This window comes from Orcinus orca, chromosome 1 (assembly GCF_937001465.1).
Source record: "Orcinus orca chromosome 1, mOrcOrc1.1, whole genome shotgun sequence".
NCBI lineage: Eukaryota > Metazoa > Chordata > Mammalia > Artiodactyla > Delphinidae > Orcinus > Orcinus orca.
Window position 1 is genome coordinate 2,051,867 of NC_064559.1, and position 19,824 is coordinate 2,071,690.

The 19,824-nt window shown below is 46.0% G+C and overlaps 1 protein-coding gene and 2 long non-coding RNA genes across 3 annotated transcripts in view; 1 reads left to right on the plus strand and 2 right to left on the minus strand.

Annotated features, from left to right (window-relative positions):
- LOC125964774 (metabotropic glutamate receptor 7-like) overlaps positions 1 to 19,824 on the plus strand; it is a 775,781-nt gene that overhangs the window by 750,874 nt on the left and 5,083 nt on the right. The gene's annotated exons all lie outside the window — the stretch shown is intronic.
- Positions 803 to 2,566, minus strand: LOC125964824 (uncharacterized). Its single transcript, XR_007478091.1, has 3 exons — positions 2,419 to 2,566; positions 1,785 to 1,906; positions 803 to 931 (listed from the first exon to the last, which is right to left on the minus strand). It is a non-coding gene; the product is annotated as an uncharacterized LOC125964824 (long non-coding RNA).
- Positions 2,902 to 10,547, minus strand: LOC125964834 (uncharacterized). The gene is made up of 4 exons (XR_007478110.1): positions 10,158 to 10,547; positions 3,952 to 4,108; positions 3,528 to 3,722; positions 2,902 to 3,192 (listed from the first exon to the last, which is right to left on the minus strand). It is a non-coding gene; the product is annotated as an uncharacterized LOC125964834 (long non-coding RNA).

A 19,824-nucleotide genomic window follows, 5' to 3' on the forward strand; every position in this document is an offset into this window, starting at 1 on the left:
GTATGCAGGCCTGAGAGGAGGCCACTGTGGGCAGGATGATTGAGAATGAAAGGAAGGAGCTGCAAGACGAGGCCGCAGAGATCACGCTCCACCCTGCCCAGGGGATGCCCTGCCCTGCGGACTAGCACACCCAGAGAGAGAGTACCAGTGCACAGCCAGATGAGAAGCCCGCTCGAGAACGCAAGCCAACGCTGCTTCTTTCGCCAAGAAAGTCTTGCCTGGTAAACTAAACAGCGTATCCATAGAGCGGACACGTGATTTACATTCTGAAGCAGGCGCCCCGCCTTACGGAACGGCGACGGTTCTCAGGGGGACCGGGCAGGAGCCGCTCCGCGCGTCTGTGCCAGGGACCCACCCGCCTGCGGGACCTCCGGCCGCCTCGCAGGAAGCTACGACGCCCAGTCCCACGGCTACCTGTGCAGCGAGGTACTGTGCACACTTCAAGCGGGAGCGCGGCCTGAGTGGCAAGGCGAGAGGCCGGCCTGCCGCGCAGACCAAGAAGGCGCTCTTCGGCCTGGGCCTAGGTGCTTGTGCCGCCCTCCTGGGCCTACCGGGCTCTGAGGGCCCTGCCTGGACCCCCTGCCCCCCTGCCCTTGGTTCAGTCACAGCAGAGGTGGCCACACCCACACCCTCTGTGACCTCCGCGTTCCACCCTCCTGCAGCCCCGCCCCCTCTCCACCGGTTGCCATGGACTACAGAAGCTGCATCCTGAGGCCAGGGGGTTCCCAGGATGCCAAGGGAAGACACCATGGCCTTAAATGAGTTGCAGAGGCCTTAAGTGGGCTTGTGTGGTTGGGCTCTACTGTTATGTTTCAGTGAACTTTGTGAGAAGACAGGGACCTGCAGCCTCACAATTGGGCTCCACAGTATGATGTGTTGGACAGACCTCAAACTGACCCACAACATGGAGCAATACCAGCCATCGAGAGGTCTACAAGAGAGCCGCTGCAGCTAGCCCACAGGTCCAAGAAAAATAAATTCTTATTTATGTAACTGAGTTTTGGGGAGATTTGTTCCAAAGCATTATCACAGCAAGAGCTGACTAATACAACATTCTCCAAATCACTGCTATGTCCATGGCTGCCACCATGCCTACATGTAAGGCAACTGTGTCCTCGAACTTTGAGAATTCTTGAATTCTCGGTGCCTCTCCAACACAATGTACGTAGCTAAGGTTTCCCCAGATAACTTCACTAATGTACCACAAAGATCCCCCTAAGCTTTTATTAAATGCAATGCAAAGTTCTTACTATTCGTTTTCTGTTTCTACGTAGTTAAAATTATTTTCATCAATCTAAAAGGATGGAAAATTGGAACAAAACACTTTGTGGATAGTTGTTTTTCACAAAGGAAAATCACAAACAAAACAGGCATTTCACCGAGTGTAGAACACTAATGCCCCTAGTGCCTCTAAATGCCAAGTGAACAGAGGCACTTAATTAAATATCGAATCCCAGCTCTCTCCGCTTGAGAGGGAGAGCAAGCCATTCTCAAGTGGAGGAGGGATGTTTTCAGCAGCTATCTGCAACATTCTGTGGACCTGGCCACTGTGTAGCTACAAAGAAACCTTTTGTCTGAGGAAACTAACTAAAGAAACTTGAAAGTGGAAAAAGAGAGAAAGAATGAGACAATACCCTCTTCTTGGTGACTCATTCACTTATTCGTTCATTTACCAAATATTCACTACGTGTAGAGTACTGTGCTGAAAACTGCACAGAAAGCAGAGATGTACCCCCATTCTCAGGGAGGTTAGATACCAGACAGGGACATAAGATGTAGATTACCTTACGGCAGTTCCGCATATGTCTTGTTAAACACTTTACAAGTTCAGGGGAGAGAAGGGATCCAGAAATTGCTTGGATTCTCAGTGAAGTCTTCCCAGAGAAGGAGGTGTAAAATAGCTGGACTAGAAAAAAAAAAATTAACATCATGGGTAGATTTGAAACGGAGCAGAGATGCACAGATAATTAGACCCAGTTCTTTCTTAAAAAGTCTAGAAACTGAAATTGAAGCCAAATTATGGAGGGTCTTGAGTGTCAATCTTAAGAGTTTCGCTGTATTGGGTTGACAGTGGGTGCCACGGATGGCTCGGAAGAGGGCAATGGCATAACCCAAGAGCCTTGGGAGGTGTAGGAGAGGTTGCAGGGAGGAAGATAGAAAGACATGCGAATCTCCGAAGCAGTCATCGTAATCCAGGTGTAAACTCATAAACGGTAGACGCGGAGTAACGGTGACACAGATGGCAGGGAGGAGTACGAGAGACACTAGAAAGAAAAACGGTCAGGGCTTCTCCAGGGATTGGATACATTCATTTCTCCATCTAACAAAGTTTATCAGTAACTGTGCTGGTCGCTGGGAATCAAGAGTAAGCAAAACAGGCATGATCTCTTCCTCACGGACCATATGGTAAACACCTACCAAAAACTGGATGTGAAATGTGATTAAGGCTGTAAGCGAGAGGTACGTGGTGTTATGTGAGCTACGGTAGGGGGACGTGATGAGTTGAGTAGGTAAGGGGACACTTTCTTGGCAAAGTGACACATGAGAAGAGATGTGAACAGTGAGGCGGCATCAGTCAGCTGCAAACTAAACAGAGGGACACTTCCTGCAGAGGGGCAGCACGGGCAATGCGCCGTTGTAAGTATGCAGGCCTGAGAGGAGGCCACTGTGGGCAGGATGATTGAGAATGAAAGGAAGGAGCTGCAAGACGAGGCCGCAGAGATCACGCTCCACCCTGCCCAGGGGATGCCCTGCCCTGCGGACTAGCACACCCAGAGAGAGAGTACCAGTGCACAGCCAGATGAGAAGCCCGCTCGAGAACGCAAGCCAACGCTGCTTCTTTCGCCAAGAAAGTCTTGCCTGGTAAACTAAACAGCATATCTAGTGGACATATGATTTCCTTCTGAAGCAAGCTCCTTATCTTACAGAACGGCACCAGTTGTCCACCGGAAGCCATCCTTTGACTCCACATTTTAGACCATGGTGAGGAGGTTAGTCTTTATCCTAAGAGCAATGGAAAGTCACAGACGGATTTGAAGTGGAGATGGTGGTGTCTGCATCATGGAACATGTATTGGAAGGCAGCCAGAGTCAGCAGAAAGAAGATGAGGAAGTTTGTGCCTGAAACACTTAACCTCTTGTTGAAATAAGAGGTATCCTCTTCAGGTGAGAGAGCAAGGACACACAACAGAGTCTAGTGGGACATGAAAAGAGTGGAGAAAGAGTCATTGTTAACGGCTATAAGTAAGGGAGTAGAAAAAAGAAATGGGGACCACATGTCAGTTAAAATAAGACAGCCTATGTTGTTTCCATAGCTCTGTGACTGGATCTAACAAAACACATTGCTCTGAAAGCAGGTCCAGAGAAGATAAATGTTAGAGATGCACAGAATGCATCTGCAGTGAGGTTCCATGGGATGGTAAAATGGCTTGGCAGTCTGGGTATAATGTTGTCATGATGGACCAGCAGTCAACTACAGGGAACCAGAGGTAAAATGATAAACTGTATTCTAGTCAAACTTACACTCACCAGAGCCCGGAAGGAGGAGAGCCCGTGTCTTGTGCTGCCCAGTATCCATGTCCCTCCCAGCTCAGGTATTGGCAGGGAAGCCCAGGCATCTTGTCTTGGGCCAGGCACGCACCTGGCTTGTCAGAGGGTCCCAGAGGTGCTGTGGGGAGGCAGCTTTTGCTCACCATGTTCAGGGAAGCTACAACACACCAGATACTGAAAGGAGAACCAAAGCCACTATTAAGATATAATTCAACTGTCTCCCAGTCCAGCAAGGGGTCCTGTTAGCACCGTATCAGTGCAACTGGCGTCACCCCACCCCAGGACCAAGCCAAACGAACGCCTCTCCAGGGGCCTCGAGACCCCACGACCTGGGCCACACACACGGGAGCATCACTCAGCTATGCAAAGGGGTGAAGCCCTGACACTCACAACGTGGACGGACCCTGAGAACACGATGCTCAGTGAGAGAAGCCAGACACAGAAGGACACACAGTGTGTGATTCCATTGATGGGAAACGTCCAGAACAGGCAGATCCACAGACACAGAGTGTCAGGGGCTGGAGCAGGGGACTGCCAGCCCTTTGCGCTGATGGAATGTTCTGGAATTAGAGGTGAAGGCTGCACAGCTCTGTGAATATAGTAAAAGCCATTAAATTGTACACTTCATGTGGGTGAGTTCAGTGGTGTGTGAATGCTATCTCGGCAAAGCTGTCATTTAAAAAGACACAAAACCCACAACACTCAGCGCAGCTCCTCCTCCCCTTGTCCCGCCCCTTCACCTGGTGTCTGTCCCAGACCAGGTGTGGGCCCAGCGTGTCCTGTGGCCCCAGCACCTGCTCTCCGGTGGGACCCTCACTCAGCCTGCAGGGTGAGCACAGAGCAGACGCCAGGGAGGCACCTGCACACCAGGGGAAACGTGAGCCACCACCACCATGGGACATGCAAATCCTTCCCTAGAGCTCCCCGCCCCAAGCCCCATGACTCCTGCCATCCCCGTGGGCACCACCCCGTGGCGGTCCCCCCCCCCAGGGACACAGCCTGCAAAAACCCCTTCCCCACCCAGGAAAAGACGTGTCAGGTTTTTAAAGGACCAGCGTTCTCAGAGGTAACCTCTCTCACACACCGGCTGCCCGTGCACCTGGTGTGAGCCTGACGTGCTTTCCCGACATCGGCCGCGTACCCCATGACTAACTGAGGGGATTCAAACGGAAGCCCCTCAGAGATGAGGAGGCGTCGTCATCCAAGGTCAATACTCAGTGAAGCACGCAGCCTCCGACCTCCCAACTGCAGCTCACGGGAACCTGTGACTCGGGAGCCCTGCCAGGCGCCCTGGACAGGAAGAGGGCCCGGTCCGACACAGGGGCGCTGAGGAACAGAGCCCCGGGCTAGGCACCGCGACAGCGGCCGTGGGTGGGGAGAGAGAGTCTGGGAAGGAACAAGAAAGGCGGGCAGTGAGGGAGGCACTACAGAGCCACGCATGAGCTGCGGAGGACCATGGACAGGCACCCGGCATGTCCTCTGTTAACACCCTTGGGACCGCTTGACGCCATGGGCGTGGCAGGAGACCCGGCTGGTGGGAACGGCAGGGACAGCTTGAGGGGACAGAGAAGACGTCAAAGAGGCCTCCAGGCAGCACCCTGAGTGGGAGGAAGGAAACAGGACTGTCATCCCACAGCCAGGGAGAGAAGGCGCACGCACTGGGGAAGAGTGCCAGGACCACGAGAGGAGGACACAGCAGAAAGAAAGAGGGAGGAGAGGGGATTCCTGGGAGACATGCGCCGGGCCCGGGGCCCAGGGATGTGCAGACACAGCCAGTCACACCCTACTGGTCCCCAAATCCAAAAGGGACACCAAACACTCTGTATCTTGATTGTACCAATGACAATGAAATCATTACATCGGTGCGTAGCTTTGTAAGATGCCACCATCGGGAGAAACTGAGTAAAGAGAACGTGGGATGTGTCCGACCTATTTCTGACGGCTGTGCAAGAATCTACGATAATCTCAAAATAAAAAGTTTAATGTAATTAAGGAAAAAAGGACGCAGCTCCTAGAGGTAGACTGGGGGCCGGTCCCCTGCAGCTCCCAGCCGCCTCCTGCCTAGTGAATATCCAAAGGGCCGGCTGGCTGCCTCTGGCCCCTCCCACCAGGAACAGAGTATACAGGCGGCATTTGGATGTTAGGGACCAAAGTATGAAAGCTAACAGGCACGTACATACGGAATACCAGGCTTTTCCCGGTGATCCCTTCCTCTTCAAAGGGGCTACTTCACCCATGGAAAGTCCTCAAAGGGTTAACCTGCCTTCCACCTGAGCTCAGATTAGGCAGGACTCACACCAGCAGAGGTCAGATCAGAAAATGTTTTCTGAGTCACAGGGAGGGATGGCTCACTCAGCCGCCCACTTCAGCTACTACCCACTGTGGAGTGAAGGGTGTGACTGCTCAGCGGGCATTCATCAGAGACTCGTGGGCTCTCAGGAGGAAGCCAGAAGCAGGCGGGGACACTCACGCTGGGGCCGCTCCACGCCCACAGCCTCAGTGAGTCACGGAGGGGAAGGACCACTGCACGCCCTTGCTGGCTCCTGCCCTGCCATCAGGCAGCCGAAGATACCACCTGCTTCCTCCTGAGCTGAGACCCGGTTTTCCCACCAAAAGAAGGACCATCCTGCTTTAGAAATGCCACCGTGAGCTATAAGTAGATATCTGGGAACTCTCAGTCACAGAAGGAACAAAATTCGCCCTGCACCTCACCCTCCTATTTGTCAATTGCGCAAAAGCCCATCTTGGAGGCTGGACATTTCCGAGTACAGGCGGTTGTGGCTGTTTACACTTCCTCCTGCGGGTGCCCCCACCTCAGAGAAACCACCCACACCTCCCCCAGGGCAAATCTGGCAGCCCCACTCTCTGGGACCTCAGTTGATCCCATATACGGGGCACTACACCTCAGCTGAACTTCTGTGTTTATAGATCACCTACCGTCCTTAGTTCATAAGTTTTGAGAATAAGAATACTGTCACCCTCAGAATGGGAGAAAATATTTGCAAACGAATTAACGGACAAAGGATTAATCTCCAAAATATATAAACAAATCATGCAGCTCAATACTAAAGAAACAAACAACCCAATCCAAAAATGGACAGATGACCTAAATAACCATTTCTCCAAAGAAGACATACAGATGGCCAAGAAGCACGTGAAAAGCTGCTCAACATCACTAATTATTAGAGAAATGCAAATCAAAACTACAATGAGGTATCACCTCACACCAGTTAGAATGGGCACCATCAGAAAATCTACAAACAACAAATGCTGGAGAGGGTGTGGAGAAAAGGGAACACTTTTGCACTGCTGGTGGGAATGTTAATTGATACAGCCACTATGGAGAACAGTATGGAGGTTCCTTAAAAAACTAAAAATAGAATTACCATTTGATCCAGCAATCCCACTACTGGGCATATACCCAGAGAAAACCATAATTTAAAAAGACACATGCACCCCAATGTTCACTGCAGCACTATTTACAACAGCCAGGTCATGGAAGCAACCTAAATGCCCATCGACAGATGAACAGATAAAGAAGTTGTGGTACATATACACAATGGAATATTACTCAGCCATAAAAAGGAAAGAAATTGAGTCATTTGTTGAGACGTGGATGGATCTAGAGACTGTCATACAGAGTGAAGTAAGTCAGAAAGAGAAAAACAAATATCGTATGTAAACGCATGTATGTGGAACTTAGAAAAATGGTACAGATGAACTGGTTTGCAGGGCAGAAGTTGAGACACAGATGTAGAGAACAAACGTATGGACACCAAGGGGGGAAAGCCACAGGGGGGTGGGGATGGTGGTGTGTTGAACTGGGCGAGTCGGATTGACATGTATACACTGATGTGTATAAAACTGATGACTAATAAGAACGTGCTATATAAAAAAATAAATTAAATAAAATTCAAAAATCAAAAAAAAAAAAAAAAGAATACTGTCTACTGTCCTCCGCGACCCCTGGAACACTCACTCTAAATATCCAGGAGGTGCTTGCAGAATGAATGAATCAATGAACAAACAAGCTCACTCATTTCAAACGTGCGGTCATGTGAATAACCTGACCTTCTAAGAAGTTAAGCTTCTGGAAGGAGCCCATTTTCTTAATGTATTCAGCATCGAGTCATCACAAAATATGAACTCTTATAAAGTACTGCCCCCTCACTTCCCATGAGAAAGCAAAATTCCTCAGCAGGGAAATGGGAGGGTAGCAGATATTACCCGCAAAGCTTTAGGAAGGCTGCAGCTCGCTGAGCACTTCACTAGGGCCCCTGACCGCCTGCCTGATAGTAGGACAGACACACCAGGAATGGCTGCTGACCGGCAGAAAGAGCACCCGGCCAGGCAGGCAGCACACCCTGCACCCTGCCAAGCGAGGTCCAGCCAGCAAGGGAAAGACGCTCTCTCCACTTCAGAACCGCCCACCACTAGAAAGCCAGGTCCTGCCAGGGCCTGGACACACGAGGCCTTCCTTACAAGGGTTACAAATCTGTGGCCTTGCTCTGCCTCGAATAAAAGACAGAGACGGGGACAACATGACCATCTCCAGATGAACCTTCAACTTCGTTTCAAGTGCCTGGGTGCTGGGTCACAGTGCATTTCTAAACTCTTCCAATACTCAAAAATACCAATTTCTAAGATGCAGAAGGTTGTTAAACATACACTTAGCACAGATTCCAGTCCCACTCCTGAGTATTTTCTCAAGTGAGGTAAAAACCCAAGTTCACATGGAAACCTGCCCTGGGATGTTTACAGCAGCTTTATTCCTGATCCCCTCAAAACTGGAAACATCCCACAAGTCCTGCCACCCGCAGGCGAATGGACAAACGCATCATGGAATACAACACAGCCAGAAAAAGGAGTGGCTTCTCATACCCGCAACAACAGGGATGACGGACTTCCCTGGTGGTCCAGTGGCTAAGACTCCGCGCTCCCAATGCAGGGGGTCCGGGGTCCATCTCTGCTCAGGGAACTAGATCCCGCACGCTGCAACTAAAACATACTGCATGCGCCAATGAAGATCCCATGTGCCGCAACTAAGACCCGGCACAGCCAAGTAAATAACTAACTAAATCAATGTTTAAAACAACAACAAAAAAAACAAACCTGGGATGAATCTCGCATAAGTTTTGCTGAGCCAAAGCAGCCAGAATTGAAAAGCTACATGCTGTTGTTCCGTTCATCTGGCTTTCTGGAAAAGCCAAAACCTTAGGGACAGAGAGGAGATTAGTGGCCAAGAGGCTAGAGGCGCGCTGGCGCCAAAGGGCAGCAAGTGGGATGACAGGATTGCTCTGCCGCCTGACGGCGATCATCTGTCAAAACTCCTACAACTGTGCACTACAAGTGAACTATGCTTCACGGCTACTAAGGATAAACAAATTAATACATTTTGAAAAATGCGCCGGCCAGCCAACCGGTGCATGACAAGTGCAGTAAGAGGGGCGGGGAGGCGAGGCAAGTGGATCAGCTGGAGTTCTGAAGGCTCTCCCCACTTTCAGTTTCCCTCCCCTGGGATGTCTCCCCGCCCTGCCCACTGCTCAGGCCGCCCACCCGGGCCACCCGGAGTTACCCAACCGGAAAAGCCAGAGCCCAGGCTCAGCCGCGCCTCCGGGCACAGGAAGGGCAAAAATAGAAAGCGCCAGTGCGCGGTGGCGGGCTGGAAACCCTCGGACCTCAGATAACTGCGGAGAACCGGGGCCCGGGAGTCAACATCGGCTCCCAGGCGGTCCCAGCGTCCCGACCCCGACCCCGGCCGCGACACACTTTCCACGAACTGACACACACGGAGCCCGCGCGAGGGCCGGGTCGCCTGGAGGCCGGTCCCCCGCAAGCCGAGCGCACGAAAGAGCGCCCCAAAGGCGCCGGCCCAAGGCGCCCGCTGCGCTTTCCCTCCGGAAGGTGGGCTGCAGGGCCCAAGCGTAAACCCTGAGACAAGGAACACGCGCACCACGCCGCCACGGGGGACGAGAGGCCGGGTGTCCACCTAGCCGGACACCCTGCATTTCTGGACTCACCGGACGCCTGTGTAAATTTACGTCTGGCGTGTCATTTTCCAAAGGCCACTCAAGATCAGGGAACAGAATGCCTCCTCTCCAAGTGTCCTGCCAGCCCACCCACTCAAGATCAGAGGGACAAAATGCCTAACTAAAACAAAACAGAAACACAAAAAAATTGGAGTGAGGGAGGAAAGGGTGCCCTGAAAAATAAAAAAAGAACTAAGCACGTTGACAGCGCTAAGAATAAACTACCAGGAAAAAGAAACCCTACATGTCAGATCCTAAAGTACAGAAGGGCAAGCCCGCCGGCATTCCAGGCCCGGGGGGACCGGGGTCCCCAGCCCTGCAAAGCCAACCGCAGACCGGCTCAGGCGCCCCTCGGAAGCACGGGGTCCCCGCGGCTGAGTCTGCGCCCCCGGCCGGCGCCGGCTCCCCTCTGCCCACCCTGCGCGCGGGGGCTAGAAACTGCCGCGGAGAACCACTGCGGGGCGGGAAGGGGGCCTCCAAACAGGGTCTGGCGACTCGAGTCGCTCCGTTTCTCGGTGGGCTCAGTACGCGCCGTGGGGGAAGAGGGGCGGGGGCCCGGGAGGAGACGGGCGGCACTTACGTAGACCGGCAGCGGCCACGGGTAGACGGCGGGCTCGGCCCCCACGAGCGACTCCAGCCTCAGCTCCAGCTTCTCCCCCATGTCTTCGCGCGCGGCCCCCGCACCGTGCTAGTTTGGCGGTTGGCGGAGGGGCGCGGCGCCGCCGGCGGGGGCGGGGCAGACGGGAGGCTGAGGGGAGGGTGCCTGGCCTGGGCCTCAGCTGCCGCCGCCGCGCTCCCATCCGGCCCCCGGCTCCCTCTTTGCGGTCACAGGCCCGGGGCCTCCAGCGCTGTCGCCAACTCGGGCCGGCGTGAGGCGAGCACAACAGCCGGGGGCCGGGCTGAACCACTCGCGGCACGCGCGGACCGCCCCGTGGACTCGCACGCTCTCACGCACGGACGCACGCACGGACGCACGCACGCACAGACGCACGTCTTCGGCTGCCCCTGGCCACCCTCACCGGCCCGAAGCGGGGAGCCGGGAAGACTCCTCAGGGCCAGTGGTGGCGGGTTCGACTCCCGCACTTGACACACCGTGACACACACCCTCCCCCCCAATAATAAGACTATAATTCCTATTAAATATGACAGCCAGAATCCCGGCTTCTGTTCACAAAAATGCCGTGTATTTAGCCTATGCTAGGCACCAGACCGCGGACGCTCAGTACTGGCAAAAAAGGAAATGCCCTGCCCTCATAGCACTGCCATTTTAATTGGAATAGTAGTGACAATGGTCAAGGGAGAAAATAAAGTGTCATCATCGCCACGGGGATGGTTAATCTCATGTGCGCACTGCGTGGGGCCCCGGCAACCACAAACATTATTCCAGATGTGGCCAGGAAGGTATTTTTCAAGAGAGGTTAACACTGAAATGGGTCCACTTTGCATAAAGGAGATTGTCAATGCCACGGTGTGGGTGGGCCTTGTCCATCACTTGAAGGACTGGAGAGAAAAATGAGGTTCCCTAGAAAGAGGGAACTGTTCCTCCAATGGCCTTGGGACATCAGCTCTTCCCTGTGTCTCCAGCCCAGAGTCCTGCCCTGACTTGCCTGCCTCACGGTCACATGAGTCAACTCCTTAAAACAAAACTATATATGTAAAAATACTGAATATATACAAGCCTATTAATTTGTATATGTGTGTATACATATTATATATATGTATACACGTTTATATGTGCGTGCGTTTGTAGTATATGTGTAAGTACTATATACAGTATACATACAAGCCTATATATTTGTGTGTACATATTGTATACATGTATGTATGTGTATATATATAGTATACACATTATAAACGTGAACATGCTGTATATATATATTGATATACGGGTGTGTATATATATAGTATATGTACACTGTATGTATGTATACAGTGTATATTTATATATAGGTGTGTCTCGATTTTTTTTTAACTATGGACATCCAGTTGTTTCAGCACTATTTGATGAAAAGACTATCTTTGCTGCATTGTATTGTCTTTGTTCTTTTGCCAAAGACCAGTTGATTGTATTTATGTGGGTCTGTTTTGGGGCTCTTTATTCTGTTCCATTGATCTACTTGTTGTTTCACCAGTACCACCCTGTCTTGATTACTGCACCTTCATAATAAGTCGTCAAGCTGGGTAGTGTCAATCCTTCAACTGTGTCCTTCAATGAGGTGATAGCTATTCTGGGTCTCTTGCCTCTTCATATGGACTTTAGAATCAGTTTGCCAATATCCATAAAATAACTTGCTGGGATTTTGATTGGGATCACACTGAATTTCTATAGATTAACTTAGAAAGAACTGACATTTTGAGAATACCGAGTCTTCCTATTCATGAACATGCAATATCTCTCCATTTATTTAGTTATTCTTTGACTTCATTCATCACGGTTTTGTAGTTTTCCTCCTATAGATGTTGTACATATTTTATTAGATTTATATAGAAGTATTACATTTTTGGCAATGCTAATGTAAATAGTGTCAGGTTTTTTTTAAATCTATTCCACTTGTTCATTTTTGGAATATAGGAAAGCAATTGCCTTTTGTATATTAACCCTGGATCCTGCAACCTTGCTATAATCACTTATTAGTTACAGGAGTTTTGGGTCAACACTTTAAGATTTTCTACATAGATGATCATGTCACCTGTGAACAAAGACAGGTTTATGTCTTCGTTCTCAATCTGTACACCTTTTATTTCCTTTTCTTGCCTTATTGCATTAGCAAGGACTCGCAGCACAATATTGAAAAGTTATAATAAAGGAGGACATCCTTGCCTTGTGCTTAATCTTAGTGGGAAAGCATTGAGTTTCTCTCCAGTAAGTATGATGTCAGCTATTGGTTTTTTTGTAGATCGTATTTATCAAGTTAAGAAAGTCCCTCTCTATTCCTAGTTTACTGAGAGTTTTTCTCATGAGTGCATGCTGGATTTTGTCGAATGCTTCTTCCGCATGTATTTATATGTTTTTTTTCCTTTATTTGTCTTGGTTGGATTATATTAATTAATTTTCAAATGTTGAACCAGCATTATGTACCTGACACAAATCCCGTTTGGTCATGGTATATAATTGTTTTTATACTTTTTTGGCTTCAATTCGCTAACATTTTGTTGAGAATCTCTGACACAATTTTTATCACATTTCTACTATAAAAGGTTTGGGATTCTAACGAATTTAAGCTATTAATTAGTCTTATCAAATTGTGCTTTTTATTCAAAGATACACCATAGCAGAACCCTGAGGGAATGGATGGTGAATGGTAAGGCCTGAATTTACACTTCTTTTAATCCTGAATCCTGAATCCGTCTCTCAACAAGTGTTCACGGTTGATGTTTATTTTTTTGGAAATTAGACATAGCTCACTCCATTCATTCATTCAACAGATTCTACAGCAGAAGGGAGGCTCCTAAGGAGGTAGGGTGTATTAGTGGGGCTGCAGGTTATTACAGGGAATGCAAGCAAGGACTCATAATGGAGACGGTGATATTTGAGGAAAGACCTAAAAAAGTGAGTGGATGAGTACTGTAGATAGTAAAGACAACAGCAATTCAGGTAAAGGGAACAGCAAGTGAAAATGTCTTCCTACTATAGTTGTTGAACATCAAGGACTAAAGAGTATAAGGTGTTTGGAAAAGAGTGAGCAAGGAGTAGAGGTGGAGGAGATGAGATCAAACATATAATGTGGACGATAATCATGGTGCAACTTTCCAGCATTTTAAGAACTTCAGCTTCAACTATGATGAAGGGGAAGACACTGAAGTCACGTAATTCTTCTGACTTAGATTCTCAAAGTGTTCTCCAGCCACTGTGTTAAGGACACAGTTCAGAGGGATAATAATTAAGATGACAGACAACGAAATCTTAATCCTGAGTGGTAACAGTGGAAAAATCGAGAAACTGTCAAATTCTGGTCCTATCTCAAAGATAGGGCTGACACATTGTGCTTGTGTACTGGATGTGAAAGGAGAGAGAAAGGAAAACGTCAAAGATGAATCACATTCTGTAACTGAGCACCAGGAAGAATGGAGCTGCGCTTTTCTGTTTTGGAAAGTCTACAGGAAAAGCATGAGTGACTATGTGTGTATTTGATTGCAAGCTATATTAAGTTTGGGATGTCTATTAAATGACAAAACAGAGATATTCTGTTAGTAACCAGTCTTGTTAGGTGGACCCAGTCCGTAAATGACAACCATCAACCTACCTAATCTGCTCAGTTTGAAGCCCCATAAAGGATTTGGGGGCATTAGTGTGAAGAGGGCTTCCTTTTGCGTTTGTGTGTATGTGTGTCATTTGCTTTGACACTGTGGTTAGGCTAAAGTAGCACTATTCTGGGCTTTCATCTTTGGCAACTTTTTTCTCACCAAGCCTTTTTATTGGGTTGACGCCACATGAGTATTTGCCTGATTCTTCATGTCCTGATTCTTTAACTATTTTCCTAGTTTGGACAGCCACAAATTTGGTTAGTATTTGTTAATTTCACCCTTCAACTTGGACACACTTGAAGCGAAGTGAAGTCCCACCACACTGATGGTAGACTCCATCTGAGCATGCTCAAAAGAGCACAGAAGGTTGTCCACGGGGAGGGTACTATCAGAGGCTGATTGACAGCATGTGTGTTGTAGACCAACTTAAGGGCAAACACATACGGTTCTTACGCTTTCCTGCTCCTAATAATAGGCAATGGCAGGCTCTGGATCACAATGTTTGAACCCAGCAGGAATAGTGTTGCATTATATGTGACATGACTAAGATAAGGGGTATATATGTTATCTAGCGTACATCTTCTTTTTTATGCTACACAAATACAAGGCTGTCACTTTCTGAGACATTAAACTTTCTCTGGCTGTGACAGATTAAAAGCAGATGCCAAGTTAGAAACATTTCTGAATTAGGTGATTTGGGTTCCTTGACCAGGTTAAAAAAAACAAAACAAAACTGTTTTTCTTCTTGGTTTCACATTTAAACAATATGAGTTAGTCTAAACTATATGACCAAAAAATCGAACTACTAAAATATCAGGCTCTTATCATTATTATTTTGATATAATAAATAATAGAGGGATATTGTTTTACTAATAATTACCAGCATTTAGTAACGACAAGCCAAACATTAAGCCTTTAAGAAATTTGTGAACTCCTTCATTTCTTACAATAACTCTGTCAGATTGGTACCAGCATTTATCCCCATTGATGAAGAAACTCAGTTTCAGAGGAAGACACTGAGACACAGAGAGGTTAAATGTAACTTGTCTATAACTGCCCTAGCTGCTACGCTAGTCGGCTTCATCAACCACTATCACCACTATCACATTTTTTTAATTGGACTTCAGATTCAGATAAACAATTTTTCCTGGTTGCAAGGAAATCATTTAACAGGCCCACATTGCAATGCTTGAAATGCAAGTCTGAGCCCAAAACTGAGAACCCTAAACCATGTGATCACTAAAAATACTGAGTATCAATTCTGAGCCTTATAATACAAGTTTGCATTTAAAATAACAGGCCCTATTAGGAATAAGTGTACAAATGGCATTCTAGGAGGGAATATATCCAACAGGTGTTTTAAATTCCTTTAGTGGCAGTGAAAAAGTATGAAGGCATTTCCTGCAACACTAAATGAGCTGATTTGCTTTTGGTGGGTAAACACTGAACTTAGTTTACAAAACTTAACCTGAAAGTATTTTCTAAGTATCCTGCTATAACTCAAAGTTAGCCTTGTTATCTCCTTTAACAAACAAGAATGGTAAGACACAGTCTCAGTTAGTATAGTATGGATAAATCATTTGCAGTCTTGGGTAAACTTGTACCTTAACAAGTGTCTTCAATTTGGGGAAGACATGAATTCACAATTGCCATTCTCTATGCATATTATTGCCATATAAACTAATTCCAGCAAAAGAAAGCTATAGTTAGGTAGAACCTTTCATAAAGTGATGCAGTCACTCAGGAATACTTTATAACCTAAACCGACTGGACAGTCAGTCACCAATGAATTATCCTAATGCTGATTCATCTCAGAGGTCCTTTATTCCAATGACTTTCGCTGCTATCCTTCTCTTTTCCTTTTGGGATTAAGAACTACGCATAAAGTCTTAGTTACTCTAAGGTTCACCTTGTACCTCTCCTGTCATACAACTCGTCACTTTCCCCATCATCTGCCGCCAAATGCCAAAAAGAAATCCGAGTACTCTGCGGTCATGGCACAGGTATTTCTAAAGAGAGAAACACCTGTTCAAAAATCACTAATCCGAGAATAAATATATGGGGAAATGAACCGGGGACATGAGTAGAATCAACTGAAACTGTGAGAGGCCAGCAGGGCAGATATGTGTGTCTCTATGTGCCTTAAAGAATAATGCTCTCTATGAGAAAAAATGCTTTAATGCCCCAAACTTTAATCCAATTAATATCTGGGAATATATTTCAAGACCACTTGTATATATGTGTATGTACATAATGTTAGCATTGTATATTATTTGTGTTATGTTCTCCCTTATATTCATGGGAATATGTTGCCTTTAAAGTTTAAACTTTCTTGTTGATTTTGTACATGGATGAAGGTTCACACAGTAAGATAAGTTCAAGGATTTCTTTCTCTAATACCATTGATATGAATTCCTATTACTTAATTTCTTTTTGATAGATTTTCAGATGACAGTCCAAGATAGTTCTGCCAATGGAAATCACAGGACTACCAAATATGGAAAAGACTTTGGAACACTTACAGTGTGTTTTCATGGTCTGCATCAGAATTCTACAGAAGGCGTTTGGCTGAATTGGCAGTGAAATGAGAATGGAAGGTTAGTGTGTCAGTTACTTTTCAGTGCAGTATGTTTTCTTTTCTACTATTCTACTATGTATTAGAAATTACGTAAAAATCAGGAGAAGAGAAATGGTTAAGAAAAAACATAATCTGTCATGTTAAAGACATTCGGCACTTACCTAGACTCACAGGTAACATGAGAGAACATGAGAGCTGGCTTGTGAGAGCTAACCTTGTTCCATTTCCCTCAGTGTCTTCATGAAAAGCTTTGAGGCTCAAAGAAGGAAGTGACCCTGCCAGGTGCATACCATGAATCAGTGATGAAAGGGAGACTCCTTGGCTTCTGTAGAGCCATGCCTCTGTGCACACGGTATTAAAGAAGCATTAATTAAATGCCCCTTTACCTAACAACGTGGAGCTTAATCATAGGGTTTGGGCTTCTTGTCTCTCCTTTTCTTTTGCTTTCTCTTTTACATCCTTGGAGGCCTTAGGTTTTAGTTGCTCTCTTGAACTGGATTTACAAGACATTTATTTTCACTAGCCCTTATTTTTTTGGATTGTAGGCTGAATTTTTAAGAAGTTGGGGAAGGATACTAAACTGCCAAAAGTTAACAGATTATTGGCAAAGATACAAAAATAATTACAATGCCAATTTCCCTGGGTATTCCCTGTGTACTTTAGGGGTAAAAATAGTATTTGTAAAGTGATTTCAAAATGTGCAAATATTACCTGTGGGATATAACCTACGGGTGAAGAGCACTAACTCTAAAATTAATTTGCCTGGATCTTTTTTCCCCAGCTCCACCACTTATTAGTGGTGGGAGTTCAGGAGTGGTACTTCTTTGTGTTTCACTTCCTCTTCGAAAATCAAGGGCTTAATAACCTCACCCATTTTACAGGGCTGTGGTGTGGAGTTAATACATGTAGAGTGGTTAGGAATCCATGCCACTCTTAAGTCTTTTAAAATCAATCTTACTATTGTTGTTACTACTATTATTAATTTGTTAGCTGTCCTTGAAAAAGTTTGCCAGCAGTACTCACTTGCTTTTCTTTTTGTTGTATATTCTCTACATCCCGCTTAAGCATTCTACCAAACCTTAAGAGGCTCTTTTCAGATATTTTACACCTCTTTACTTGTTTCTCACAGCAAAAGTAAAAGGAGTGTGGCTCCCCTTGATCAAACAAACCAGAACTTTGGTTTTCTCCCATTCATACACATTGGTGAACAGATGTGAAAAAACGACTCCATGGGGCTTTCAGTCTGGAGCCAAACATCCAGGCTCTGTGTAACTCGACACTATTATGCACACATGTTGGTCCCTTAGGACCCAAAAGAATCTCAACTAAGCCCATCATTATTTCAGGAATATGACGAATGCTTTTTGTGAAGTAGTTGAATGTAATAGAAATACAAGAAAAGGCAGAGGTGTTTTGTATCACAACTTTTTGAGAAATGCTCAGAGCTCTAAGATGTAGCTGACAATTCCCCCATCAGCTAATGCTTTCAAAGTGACCATAAATTTCACTATAAATACATTTTTTCAGCAATGGCACTAACGCAGTGACTATACTGCTCAATTCCTCACAGTGTCAGCATTAAATACATTAAAAGGGTAAGTTAAAATATCTGAGTGCTTCTGACATAACCCCGAGATCTCTTTTATTTCTGTACTCCATCAATTATAATGTGGAACATTAAGACAAATTATTTCTAAACACTAACAAGGAATGTAGCAACAAATGGCAGACAATCAAGGGGAATTTTGCCGTAGCATGGTGCTTATTTTGTTACAAGCAGGAGTGCAAACCCAAAGGATGTAATTTAGAGGAAACTCTGTCCCGTCTATTCTCTAGGAACTAGAACAAGGAGACTGAGAGAAGATGATTCTGGGTAAATCAAACCGTTTTCTCCTAATTACAGCTGACTAATAGGGAGCAAACTCCCATGGAAGGCTGTGATCTGCTTGAAGAAAGCTACGAGGTTGCCCTGGTTAGGGTCTTTCATATACAGTTATTCAAGCTCAGACTTGATCATCTGTCAGGGATGCTACAGTAGGGAGAGTTTTGCCGTAGCTCTGAGACTCAGCAAGATCACTTCCAACTCTAAAACCTACAATTTTAATTTAATCACCAACACCAGTCATCATTAAGAGCGACCTTAAATAACTCCAAATCTGTTCATCTACTCACATATTCTTTACACAGTCAACAGACCTCGAGTGATTACTACATGCCAGACACAGTTCTAAGACACAGAATAAGGGATAAGAAAGGTAACAACCTCTGTCACTGTGGGGCTTGAGTTCTTTGGGAAGAAGTTCATCTAAATACAAAGAGACACCAAAGATAATATTTGTTTTTATTATTATTCTGTGAAAGAAGTAAAGTAATCTGATAAATTGGGACTAAGTTAGGCTGGTAGGACAATCACGGAAAAATATCTTTAAGAGATGAGTGCCAAAGAATAGAAAGGAATCATTTATGGACAATTTTTCTGGAAATAATATTTCCAAAACATGGTAAAAGCAAATACAAAGGCGCTGAGGCAAGATGAAGCTTAACTACAATCAAGAAACAAAAAGAAGCTAAAAGGTTAGGTCAGGAGATAACCACACAAATTTACACCAGCTGGTCCCTAACTTCAAGTCTACGTGGATATATTCTTGAGGTGAGTTAGACATATATATCATCCAAAAAACAAAAAGAAGTTGACTCCACAATTACCCTGGAAATTCTGAGACTCTTTACAAAGGCACCACCGTATTAAAGATCACAGACATCATTCTCCAAACTCCACTCTGGCCATCACTTGCAGGCATTTAACAGGGGTGTTTAATATCCTCTCTAAAATATTGGGCAGGAAGAACAAACATCCTAGCATGTCTGCACCGTGCACCTAGTGTCCCACAATTGAAAAGTAGCTGGAGCTCACCCTGCTGATGGCTTTGCCGGTTTTTTTTTTTTTTACCTTTTATTAAGAATCCCATCTCTTTTAAGAACTGGGATATATTTTTTGAGGGAAATAAACTATAGGAAAATTCAACTGACAGAGATCATACTGTACTTAACTTTTCTGTTCTTTGCTACATTTATTTGTTGAGACAAACATCTGTTCTTAGCCTTTTTTTAATGGCTCTGTTAAATAGAAGGGACACACAGTACACTGCACATACTTAAAGAACACAATTTAAGTTCTGAAATATGCGTATACCCATGGACCTGCCAACACAATCAAGAGAAGGAACATATCCTCACTTGCAAGTGTTTTTATGCCTCATTCATAAAGCCCCTTTTTCCCCTCACATTCCACCCCTCCACATCCCCAAGTGACCACTGATACGCTATCATATCACTCTATCGTTAGACACGTGTTTGCAATTTTCTAGAAATTTACATAAATGGATTCACACAGTGAGGACTCTTTTATCTGGCTTCTTTCACA